The sequence below is a fragment of the Triticum dicoccoides genome, chromosome 7B (assembly GCF_002162155.2).
Source record: "Triticum dicoccoides isolate Atlit2015 ecotype Zavitan chromosome 7B, WEW_v2.0, whole genome shotgun sequence".
Taxonomy (NCBI): domain Eukaryota; kingdom Viridiplantae; phylum Streptophyta; class Magnoliopsida; order Poales; family Poaceae; genus Triticum; species Triticum dicoccoides.
In genome coordinates this window covers 300,543,710-300,557,045 of record NC_041393.1, presented here as the reverse complement: position 1 = coordinate 300,557,045, position 13,336 = coordinate 300,543,710, and positions in this window count along the sequence as shown.

Below are 13,336 nucleotides of genomic sequence, written 5' to 3'. Positions count from 1 at the left end.
AGCGGCCAAATGACGTTTCCGTGCATTGCATCTCCAGAGAACAGGGGAAGAGTTGCTGGCTGACATACACGATGGAGATTGCAGACATCACTCATCATCACGGACCCTTGTCGGCAAAGCATTTCGCAACAGTTTCTACTGGCCTATGGCACTCAATCAATCGAGCTGGTGAAGGCCTGCGAAGCCTGCCAATTCCATGCCAAGCAGATCCATCAGCCACCTCACGGCCTGCAGACCATCCCACTCTCGTGGCTGTTCGTGTTCTGGGAGCTGGATATCTTGGGCCCGTTTCCTTGAGCCCCTGGGGGCTACCGCTACCTCTACGTCACCATCGACAAATTCACCAAGTGGGCAGAGGTGGAAGCCTTCCGCACCATCCCAGCTGGTTCTGCAGTCAAGTTCATCAAGGGCCTCGTGAGCCGATTTGGGGTCCCTAATCGCATCATTACCGACAACGGTTTGCAGTTCACTAGCAATCTCTTCAAAACACATTGTGCTAACCTTGGAATGCAGATATGCTATGCTTCGGTAGCACACCCCCGGAGTAACGGCCAAGCCGAACGTGCCAACGCAGAGGTCCTGAAAGGCCTCAAAACTAGGACCTTCAAGAAGAAGCCGGAGGCCTACGGCAAGGGCTCACATGATGAGCTCCAGTCCATGCTATGGTCCATCCACACTACTGCTACCAAGTCGACTGGCGAGACCCCATTCTTCCTCGTCTACGGAGCAGAGGTGGTCCTCCCTCACGAGGTCAGGCGTCGCTCCGCGCGGGTCCTAGCATTTGATGAAGCGCAGTAGGACTCCATGCGGGGGATGGACCTCGTACTGGGGGAGGAGCACCGTCGAGAAGCCATACTACGAGCAGCAAGATACTAGCAGGCGCTACGGCGGTATCATTGCCACAACATCTGCCCGAGGACTCTCGAGGTAGGTGACCTCGTGCTCAGGCGGGTGCTCTCCAGGGAAGGGCTGCACAAGCTCTCACCCATGTTGGAGGGCCCGTTCAAGGTTGTTCATGTTTCCAGGCTTGGCGCCGCGCGTCTGGAGACTCTGGAGGGGGTGCCCATACCAAACACTTGGAACATTCAGCACCTCCGGAAGTTCTACCCTTGAAAAAAGGCCCATTGCTTGTGAAGAAAGGCCTAGTGCCTGTGAAGAAGGCCCGGTGCCTGTGAAGCTCGCCGCCAAGAAAGGGTCGGTGCCTGTGAAGAAGGCCCAATGCCTTTGAAGCTCGCCACCCGTGACACCCTCACGTAATAATGAGTTGGGGATGTACATGCCCCGGAGTCTCCGGAGTGCCTCCCTTGGGCGTCGGGGGCTCCCGCCCACGCCCAGTGGAAGCACTTAGCTCCGCCCTGGTGAGAAGACGCCGAAGACTAGACTAGGTGCAGGATGGGGCTTTTCATTTGCTTTCCTCAGCTAGCTTGTCCTCTCTTGTTTGAACCTTTATTTGAGTTGCTTATAGTGTTGTTTGTCGTCTTCTGCCTCTGTTCTCTGTTTTCAGCTTTTGTTTCTCTCTCTCTCTCTCTCGCAAACCTCGCAAGGGGGCTACGCGGGCGCCCTCGTGAGCCCTTTCTCGCCCGGTTTTCGCGAGGCTCCCTTGTTCGAGTTCACAGCGGGAGCACCCCTCCCGGTCCATGCCCCACGGGCATCGCGACACAAAGCGCCGGGCCTAAGCCGGCAACCCTCGCGACCAAGGTTCGGAAACTATTCTCCCAACTGGTCTTTGCAGATCTTAAGATGCCCGGCGAGTCCTCGAGTAGGTACCTCGCGAGGCAAAAACTACTGCAAACATCCCAAGCTAAGTTGTTCCTACGCGCAGGCACATAACCGCAACACCATAACACACCACACGGGCGATAAAGGTAGCACGATAATTAGGGATCATAGTCTGTTGCACGCCCCCATGGGGCTCCATACTTCTCTCTCTCTCAATGCGGGAAAAGGAGAAAAAAATGGTGCGCACCTCGGGACGGCTCACGAGGAGGGATCCGCATCGTCCTCCCGAGCTCAATCAGACTCTGCCTCGCACTTCACCGGGGCGCGGCGATGGGACGACCCGCTACCGCCCTCGAAGCGGGCGCGGCAGCATGGTAGCTAATCGCGGCTACCGCCGGAGGAGCTGTCATCGGAGGAGGAGCCGCTGAAGCTCGGTGAGCTGTGGCCGCCGCCAGGAGCGGGTCCGCCTTCGCCCTCGTCACGGCCTTCCCCAAGTCCAAGCACCTTGTCGCCGTCATCGTCTTCAGGTCAGCACCCGGCACGGCAGCCATCTTCTCCGAACACCCTCACGTAGAGGGTCGTGTCGCCGTCGTACTTGAAATGGAGGGTGCACCGCCAGCCCATGCCACGCGCGCGGGCAAAAAACTGCTAGCCCCGGGCCAGGGCCACATTGCCAGCGACAGAGATCTCCACCGCAAACCAGGAGGCCCTGCTACAGCAGCCGTCCACCTGCAGCCAGAGCCTGCCAGGGGCAGCGGCCGGCAGTTCGCCGGCGACGAAGCGAGGGAGCTGGAGCCAGTTGCCGGCCGGGTTTTCCGACCACACAACAAACTCCGGCAGCACCTCTGCTGAATGGAAGCGTGACCGAGGAGGCCACACAGCCACGGCACGCCTTCCTCCACCGACTGAGCTGTCCCAATACGGGCAGCCACCACCGTGCGAAGGGCCACCACCGCGACCACAAGGAGCCGCAACAGGAGTCGCGGGATGCTTGCGGGGACGACCACGCCCGTGCTTGGGCGGAGGAGAGCCAGGCCCTTCCTGGCGAGCCTTCCCTTACTCCGCGGCAGAGAACCTCTTCACGGGCGCCATGGGACGCTGCAAGCAACCGGAGCGAGGAGGGAGAAGAAGCAGGCGGAGCAAGAGGGGATGGACAACGGGGGTTTTCCCCCCTCCCCCCCTCCCCACATTTATAGCCCAAGGGAGGCCAACCGTCGGCCTCCACGATCACAGGTAATGATGACTCTTTTTGCATGCAGTAGGGACTCGTCAAATCGGGTAGTTGCCGAGGCAGCATGGGGAAGCGGAGACGCCCATGTACAATCAACCGCCATGAGGCGACCAAAGCCGCAGGCTGTTGGGGCCCGTGGCGCTCCGCACTTGCCCTTTGGCTTCGCTGCTAAGCCAAGTCCGAGCGTGCCTTGGGCCCGGGGGCTAATTCGGCGTCCTGGGAAAGGGGGTCACCGGACTTGCCTACCTACGGCCCGCAGCGTGGCTTAGTAGTAGCCCAGTACGGCCCGTCTTCATCAACAAACGCTCAAGACCCTCGCGAGGGGCCAAGCCTCGCGGGGCGGATGACACAAGGCCTCCTCAAGGGCGGCCTCACCGGGAAGGCTCGCGAGGAGGCAGAGAAATCAAGGCAAGGGGTACCTCGCGAGGTGCTCATGACGCAAGCCATGACGATCGAGACCACGCGGGCACCAGGCGGGCACCAGGCGGGCGCCAGCCTGCGTAGTGTCCTCGTTTCCTCTTTGGTGCAAAGGGAGCAAGCGCAGGCGTGGAGTACCAAGGCATCAAGCAAAGGTTTCCATATTGGTGCAACAAGACCAAGACCAGCAGAGTGGCAGGACGGAGGTCACCGTGGAGCCCAAGACAGCGTCATCACCAGCGCCTTTGGCAGTCAAAGACCACCTTTAGTCAGGATAGCTTGTACTAGTTGTCCTCTTACCAAATGGTCGTTGTTGTCTCCCTTCCCGCTCAATATTCGGGAAGAGGACCAAGGCCTCTATAAATAGAGATAGCCACCACAGTAGAAGGCAAGGGGATTGAATCCTTCCCAAGTAGAGAATCTCACCACCACAAGAACACCCCTCGCGAGGCTGTTCTTCCTCTGTATTGTTCATCATCAACCCAAGAGGCAATCCACCACACCACACACTTGATTAGGGTTTTACACCATAACGGTGGTCCGAACCAGTATAATCCTTGTGTCTCTTGTGTTGTTCGTCATGCTAGCTTAGAATCGCGGTGAGGTTTTGGGGTGTGTTTTGGTAGGGAGAAGATCTTCGTGCGCACCCCAGAGTTCGAACCTTAAGGGTTTTGCCGGAACGCGATATCCGACATAAGTATTTCTGTTAGTTTGAGAACAAAGGTATTAATCCAGTAGGAGACACGCACAAATCACCGAATACCTGCACAAAAAATCAAACAAACTTGCACCCAACGCGATAAAGGGGTTGGCAATCCCTTCACAGTTACTTGCAAAAGTGAGATCTGATAGAGATAGATAAATGATATAGTAAATATTTTTGTTATTTTGGGTTTATAAATCGAAAAGTAAAAGATTGCAAGAATAGTAGATCAGAAACTTATATGATGGAAAAGAGACCCGGGGGCCATACGTTTCACTAGAGGCTTCTCTCAAGATAGAAAATAATACGGCGGGTGAGCAAATTACGGCCGAGCAATTGATAGAAAAGTGCAAAGTTATGACAACATGTAAGGCAATGGTCATGAATATAGGCATCATGTCTATGTCAAGTAGACCGACTTCTACCTGCATCTACTACTATTGCTCCACACAACGACCGCTATCTAGCATGCATCTACAGTATTAAGTTCATAAAGAATGGAGTAACGCATTAAGTAAGATGACATGATGTAGAGGAATTAACTCCAGCAATATGATGAAAATGTCACAGCCCTAGATTGATGACTGTAAATAGTTGGACCAGTGAGCATCAAGCATCATGTTTAAATTCAAGGAATTTTAATTAAGGGAATTTTAAGCCTCAAAATTTAATTAAAGAGGGGCAAAGAACCCTGGAAAAATCACATTCAATGTCTTCCAAAATGTTCTTATAATTGTTTGATATTTTTGGCAAGGTTCTTGAACCAAACCAAAAATAGTGAACATTTTTGTGGAATATTTTGAGCACGGAATTTAAATCATTATTGTATTTGAATTTGGAATTATATTCATAATATATAGAATATAGTTTGAAATAACTTTGAAATGTTTTATGTGCTTTTGGAAAAGTCCATCTAGCAACATAACATTATTCAGAGGTTTTTGGCACTGATTTGAAATTGTTGGATTTTAAAACAGTGGCAAGATTCAAATCAAAACAGAAAAACAGAAATAGAAAAGAATAAAAAAGGGCATAAAACCCACATGGGCCAACTTACCTGGCCAGCCCAGCTGGCTGGGCCAGCCCACTAGCAGATCGCCCGTCGTCTTCCTCCCCTCGCCCCGAAGCAGCTGCGTGCCAGCAGCTGTGCGCGCCCGTGGCCACCTCCTGCTTCCTCCCCGTCCTAATTCTCCTAGCGCGAGGAGACATGGACGAAACCCCGACTCCAGCCCGCTCACTCTCGCTCTCCCCCTCCTCCTCGTTGCTCTCCACTCTGGCCCCGAGACGAACCGAGCACACCGCCGTGAACCCCACGCCACTTCCATCACCTCGCCTCCCTGAGTCGTCCATCGCCTCTGCTATCTCGAGCGGCTCCTCTCCCACAAATCTCGCAAGCCCGGAGGCACCGAAGCAACACAGTTGCCATCTTCTTCACCACCGGTCACCGGACCTCCCCGTCATCGATTCGCTGCAGGCAGGCCATCCCCGAGCCTCCCGTGCTGATCTTCAGGACCGCCATGAGCTCATCTTCGTTTCCCCTCCTCGCTCACACTCTATCCCGCTCCATAGCTACCACCCGCAAGTGCCCATGAGCTCTGGCCGCCGTGTTTGTCGCCGTCATCGCTGCGATGGGCCAACGTCCTGGCTGAGTACCAGGTCAAGCTCCTGCTGCCAGTAGCTACCGTATGCGCGCTCCGTTTGCTTGAAAGCGAGCTGCAACCCGCTCCCGCACCTAGCCAAACTCTGGCGGCCTCCATTGTAGTCGCTGTCATCGACTCCGGCCACCCCCGACAGTGTTGTCTGAACCACTAGCTGCGCACGGGCCCTAGCTCGTCTTAGAACCCAGCCTTGTCGGAAACCGCCGCCCGTAGCGCGAGCCCAATCAACTCCGACGAGCCTCCACCGCGTGATATGGTCGTCGGCGCTTAATCCGGCGACGCTGACATGGAGGAGTTAGATTAGGTGCTAATCACGAGTTAGTCAACCTCGTGTCGATGACATGTGGGACCCGCACTGTTAGTGACACATTTAAATGTTAAATAACTCCTGGTAACCCCCTGAGTCAATAACCGGTAGAGCCCACCAGTCAGATTTGACTTTGGTCAATGCTGACATCACCGTGACTTAGTGCTGACGCAGTAAAGGTTTTCTGGAATTTAAAATAAATCAGAAATGATTTATAAATTTCAGACAGTGTCCTAAACTTTGAAAAATCATAGAAATTCAATCATAACTCCAAACTAAATAATTTATAAAATCCAATCTATCCATGTGTACAATTTTTCATGCATGTTGGAACAACTTATAGTTGCTGAATTGGACAAAACAAATAAAGGGTATTTGAATATTAACATATGGAGTTTGAATTTGAACCTAGGGTTCAAACGAACCCCATTGAACATGTTGCTAGTTGCATTAGCTCAAATCACAACATATTGACATGTCATGATCATGCATCATATTATTGCATTGCATTGATTGTGTTCTTCCTTGTTTGCCGGGTTTTTTCCCCTCTCAATAGACGATGTTCCGGCGATGTGATCGATGACACCGATGAAGAACTATACTATTTTCACAAGTGCCAGGCAAGAAAAAAAACCTTGTTCATTCCGATACAATCCCACTCTCTCGCTTCTTCTCTCTTTTACTGCATTAGGACAACAATGAGACATCTGTTACATGTTGCGGTAGTTCAACCCCTTTCCTCAGCAAGAACTGTCATTGCCACGGTAAAAGAGATAAAATCCACTAGCATGAGTAGGAATTGTTTGAGCCCCGATGTGCCTACTCATTCATGCTTGTTTGTCATGCCTGCTACTGCTTAGAGTTGAGTCAGGTCTGATTCATCGGGGATGAATCGGAATGGTGTGAACATGTCCTACTTTAGAGAGCTAAGTGTGTGAACACAATTTGGTAACGGTAGCGGTGAGAGGCCATGTAGGAGTACATGGTGGGTTGTCTCATTAAAACCGTCCTCAGGAACTGAGTTCTGTGTTTGTGATCCATGAACAGTTACGACCACGCATTGGAATGATTAAGTGCCCCTCTCAACTTATTAACCCCCCTATCCTCTGTCCAGGAGTTGCAAGTAGTTTCTGGTGTTTGTAGTATGCTGGAGGCCGTGCGCAGCACTGACCCAAGGGGTGGGCTGTGATGCGGTAGGCACGTGGCACAGTGTACCGGGACGCCCGTTTGGTGCCTCGGGAACCCTGCTCACATCATTCGGGGCCATATGTGGAAACTTGGCCGGACTCCCTGCGGATGGAACCGGAATGGGCGTTAAACCTAGACTATAGACTTGTGTGGTTAGTCAGGTCGTGGCCAACACCCTCGCCAGGCTTCCGCTTGAAGGTTGCCGAGATACATGACGTGTACATGGCGGTAAGTGGCGAGAGCGTGTGTGAATAAGTACACCCATGCAGGGTTAACTTCATCTATTTAAATAGCCGCGTCCGTGGTAAAGGACCTCTGGGTTGCCTATATAGTTCATAGACAAGTGAAAGTGGATACTCTAAATGCGCATGATAAGCGCGAGTGCTATGGATGGCGTTCCCATAGGGAGACGAGAGCGGATCCATAGTGGTGTATTGACATGGTGAATATGTGGACTCGTGTGCGTAACCTAAAGAGAGTTACTTGCGGTCAAGTTCAGGATAGCCATTGAGTCAAGCTGGCTTGCTGCAGTTAAACTCCACCACCCCCGTTTGTTGATACTGATGATAATAAAGGTAACAGTGGCAAAAGTAATATTTTTGGGTTTTGTAGTGATTGTAACAGTAGCAACGGAAAAGTAAATAAGCGAAACACAAGATGTGAAAAGCCCGTAGTCAATGGATCAGTGATGGATAATTATGTCGGATGCGATTCCTCATGTAATAGCTATAACATAGGGTGACACAGAACTAGCTCCAGTTCATCAATGTAATGTAGGCATGTATTCCGTATATAGTCATACATGCTTATGGAAAAGAACTTGCATGACATCTATTGTCCTACCCTCCCGTGGCAGCAGGGTCCTAGCGAAAACTAAGGGATATTAAGGCCTCCTTTTAATAGAGAATCAGAACAAAGCATTAGCACATAGTGAATACACGAACTCCTCAAACTACGGTCGTCACCGAGAAGTATCCCGATTATTGTCACTTCGGGGTTGTCGGATCATAACACATAATAGGTGACTATAGACTTGCAAGATAGGATCAAGAACACACATATATTCATGAAAACATAATAGGTTCAGATCTGAAATCAAGGCACTCGGGCCCTAGTGACAAGCATTAAACATAGCAAAGTCGTAGCAACATCAATCTCAGAACATAGTGGATACTAGGGATCAAACCCTAACAAAACTAACTTGATTAGGTAAATCTCATCCAACCCATCACCGTCCAGCAAGCCTAATATGGAATTACTCACGCATGGCGGTGAGCATCATGAAATTTGTGATGGAGGATGGTTGATGATGGCGACGGCAACGAATCCCCCTCTCAGGAGCCTCGAACAGATTCCAGATCAGCCCTCCCGAGAGAGATTAGGGCTTGGCGGCGGCTCCTTATCGTAAAACGCGATGAAACTTTCTCTCTGATTTTTTTCTCCGCGAGACGGAATATATGGAGTTGGAGTTGAGGTCGGCGGAGCCTCAAGGGGCCCACAAGACAGGGGGCGCGCCCAGGGGGGTGGGCGCGCCCCCACCCTCGTGGATAGGATGTGGGCCCCCTGGTCTTGACTATTTCGCCAGTATTTTTTATATTTTCCAAAAAGTGCCTCCGTGGATTTTCAGGACATTCCGAGAACTTTTGTTTTCTACACATAAAACAACATCATGGCAGTTCTGTTGGAAACAGCATCAGTCCGGGTTAGCTTCATTCAAATCATGCAAGTTAGAGTCCAAACAAGGGCAAAAGTGTTTCGAAAAGTAGATACGTTGGATACGTATCAACTCCCCCAAGCTTAAACCTTTGCTTGTCCTCAAGCAATTCAGTTGATAAACTGAAAGTGATAAAGAAAAACTTTTACAAACTTTGTTTGCTCTTGTTGTTGTAAACATGCGAAGCCAGCATTCAAGTTTCAGCAAATAATATGAACTAAGCATACTCACATTAACACTTAGGTCTCACAATTACTCGTATCAATAGCATAATCAGCTAGCGAGCCATAATAATAAAACTCGGATGACAACACTTTTTGAAAACAATCATAACATGATATAACAAAATGGTATCTCGCTAGCCCTTTCTGAGACTGCAAAATATAAATGCATAGCACCTTTAAAGATCAAGGACTGACTAAACATTGTAATTCATGGTAAAAGAGATCCAGTCAAGTCATACCCAATATAAACTAATACTAATGAATGCAAATGACAGCATGCTCTCCAGGGTGCTTTTTAATAAGAAGGATGATGACTCAACATAAAGTAAATAGATAGGCCCTTCGCAGAGGAAAGCAGGGATTTGTAGAGGTGCCAGAGCTCGATTTTAAAATAGAGATTGAACAACATTTTGAGCGGCATACTTTTGCTGTCAACGCAACAACTATGAGATGGATGTATCTTCCATACTACATGCATTATAGGCAGTTCCCAAACAGAATGGTAAAGGTTTATACTCACCCAACCACCAACAAGCATCAATCCATGGCTTGCTCGAAACAATGAGTGTCTCCAACTAACAACAGCCCTGGGGGAGTTTTTTTTAATTATATTGATTTGCTTTGATCTTTTTGGATCATGGGACTGGGCATCCCGATTACCCACCCTTTCTCGTGAATGAGGAGCAGAGTCCACTCCTCTTGAGAATAACCCACCTAGCATGGAAGATATAGGCCGCCCTAGTTGAAACATGAGTTGCTCAAGCATACAAAATAGAATTTCATTTGAAGGTTTGGAGTTTGGCACATACAAATTTACTTGGAACGGCTGGTAGATACCGCATATAGGAAGGTATGGTGGACTCATACGGAACAACTTTGGCGTTTAAGGAGTTTGGATGCACAAGCAGTATTCCCGCTTAGTACAGGTGAAGGCTAGCAAAAGACTGGGAAGCGACCAACTGAGAGAGCGACAACAGTCATAAACATGCATTAAAATTAATTCACACCGAGTACAAGCATGAGTAGGATATAATCTACCATGAACATAAATATCATGAAGGCTACCTTGATTTGTATCAACTGCATGCGTGAACATGTGCCAAGTCGAGTCACTCAATTCATTCAAAGGAGGATACCATCCCATCATATCATATCATAATCATTCTAATAGCATGTTGGCATGCAAGGTAAACCATTATAACTCATAGCTAATCAAGCATGGCACAAGTAACTATAATCTCTAAATGTCATTGCAAATATGTTTACTTCATAATAAGCTGAATCAGGAACGATGAACTCATCATATTTACGAAAACAAGAGAGGTCGAGTTCATACCAGCTTTTCTCATCTCAATAAGTCCATCATATATCGTCATTATTGCCTTTCACTTGCATGACCGAACGATGTGTATAATAATAATAGTGCACGTGCATTGGACTAAGCTGGAATATGCAAGCATTCAACTCAAGAGAGAAGACAAGTAATATGGGCTCTAAGTTAAATAAACAATCATGCATACGAGAGCCACTAAACATTTTCAATATGGTCTTCTACTCTCGACCCCCAAAGAAAAGAAAAGAAAAGAAAACTATTTACACGGGAAAGCTCCCAACAAATAAGAAGAAGAACGAGAAATCTTTTGGGTTTTCATTTTGATTTCTACTACAAGCATGGAAATTAAACTAACTATTTTTTTTGGTTTTTCTTAAGATTTATCAAACACACAAGAAGAAAACTAGAAAAAGAAATTTAAACTAGCATGGATAATACAATGAAAGAGTATGAGCACCGACGACTAGAATAGTGTGTGAACATGAATGTAAAGTCGGTGAGAAATACGTACTCCCCCAAGCTTAGGCTTTTGGCCTAAGATGGTCTAATGCCAAGGACTGCTGCTACTCTCCCCGGTGTACTGAGAGGTGTAATCAGGATACCACTGGCTCGCCATCTCCGGGTCCCACTAGTAAGATGATGCACGATAAGGTCCAGTTCAGGTTCCGGCTCAGGCTCGGGTTCTAGAGTGGATGCTTGGCCTCAATGAGCGTACACCGCTTCCGGCGTGACAAGAAAATTATCGGCAATCAAATCAAACAACAGAGGCGCATGCAAAATAATAGTCTCATTGTGTTTCTTATTAAATCTCAGGTTATACAAGAGCATCTTATCTTTGTTGTCAAAAATAAACTCATGTGCTACCATGCTCTTGTAATCTAAAATGTAAGGAGGCAATTTTGTCTCCTCTTTCTCATGGTGCCTAATAGGTATCTCAAAATGTCTAGCAAGACGTGAAGCATAGATACCTCCAAAGATGGGGCCTTTTGTATGATTAAGGCTTAGCCGTTCAGCAGTAATGGCACCCATACTAAAACTATTATCTCCAAACAAGGCATGGTGAAGAATGATAATATCGGGAACATTGAAGCTTCCACTATTTCCACGACCAATCAAGCATCTACTAGAAAATATGGCAAAGTAGTGTAAAACAGGAAAGTGTATGCTAGAGATTTTTGCATCGGAACCCTTCTTTGGCTCCTCTACAGTGATAGTGTTAACAAAGCCATCCACATATTTACGATGGGGTTCCTCTAAGTTTCTCTCAAAGGGTATCCTACAAACCGCGCAAACATTACGTAAAGACATTTCCCTGAATTCATCATATAAATGAAATGATACTGAAGGCGGTGACTTCTTAGGATGATAATAAAAGTTTTGCATGAAAGTATTGGTGAGTAAGAGATACTGATTGATCCGGTCGTGGAGGAAATCGGTGAGGCCTGCATTCTCAATCAAAGAATAAAAATCTTCATGAATTCCAGCTTCTTTCAAGAAATTATCGCATGGCCATTCACACGGCCGTACTTCCGCTATGCGAGGAAGATTATACTTGGTTTTTTCCTTCTCTTTAGCTTGTTTTTCCTCGGAGCCTTGGCTATAAGAGCCCCTCAAAAGTCTCCTTAACATTTTCTGAAAATTTCTGAAATTTTAGTAACTTCAAAATAAAAGTGAATAAAACTAAACAAGATTGGTAGCAACTACTCCTACAAGTGCCTAGAGTCTATATCATGCATTAGAATTACTTGGGACCTCATAAATTTAACACGCAAGCTCAAGAACATGGTCACCTATGCAGCAAAAATTTGCAATGAATAAAGCACTAGAACAAAAACTAATTGGACCAATGGAGGAGTCACATACCAAGCAACAATCTCCCAAAGCAGTTTTGTGAATGGAGCTTTGAGCAAGGAGATCGAAAATCACATCAAAATGAGCTAGAACTCGTGCTTGAGCTGGATGGGGATTTTTTTTGGGAAGAAGATGGAGTGTGTGGGTGCTGACATAAGTGGAGGGGGGCCACCAGGGGCCCATGAGACAGGGGGCGCGCCCAGTGTAGGTGGGCGCGCCCTCCACTCTCGTGGCCTGGTGCTTGCCCCTCCCGCAGTGATTTCAGTTCCTAAAATCCTCAAATATTCCATAAAAATCATACTAAATTTGCAGGGCATTTGGAGCACTTTTATTTTTGGGATATTTTTTATTGCACGGATAATTCAGAAAACAGACGGATAATACTATTTTTGCTTTATTTATTCTAAATAACAGAAAGTAAAAAGAGGGTACAGAAGGTTGTGCCTTCTAGTTTCATCCATCTCGTGATCATCAAAATGAATCCACTAACAAGGTTGATCAAGTCTTGTTAACAAACTCATTCCGAATAACACGGAACCGGAGAAATTTCGAATAACACTAAGTTACCTCAACGGGAATATGAACATCCCCAATAATAAGAATATCATACTTTTTCTTGACAGTAGGGAGAGGAAATTCAAAACCTCCAATAATTATAGTTGGAACTTTTCCAATAGAATTGATGCTATGAACTTGAGTTGTTTCTTTAGAAAGTGTATCGTATGCTCATTACCATTAACATGAAAAGTGACATTGCCTTTGTTGCAATCAATAACAGCCCCTGCAGTATTCAAAAATGGTCTACCAAGGATAATCGGCATACTATCGTCCTCGGGAATATCAAGAATAACAAAGTCCGTTAAGATAGTGACATTTGCAACCACAACAGGCACATCCTCACAAATACCGATAGGTATAGCAGTTGATTTATCAGCCATTTGCAAAGATATTTCAGTAGGTGTCAACTTATTCAATTCAACTCTACGATATA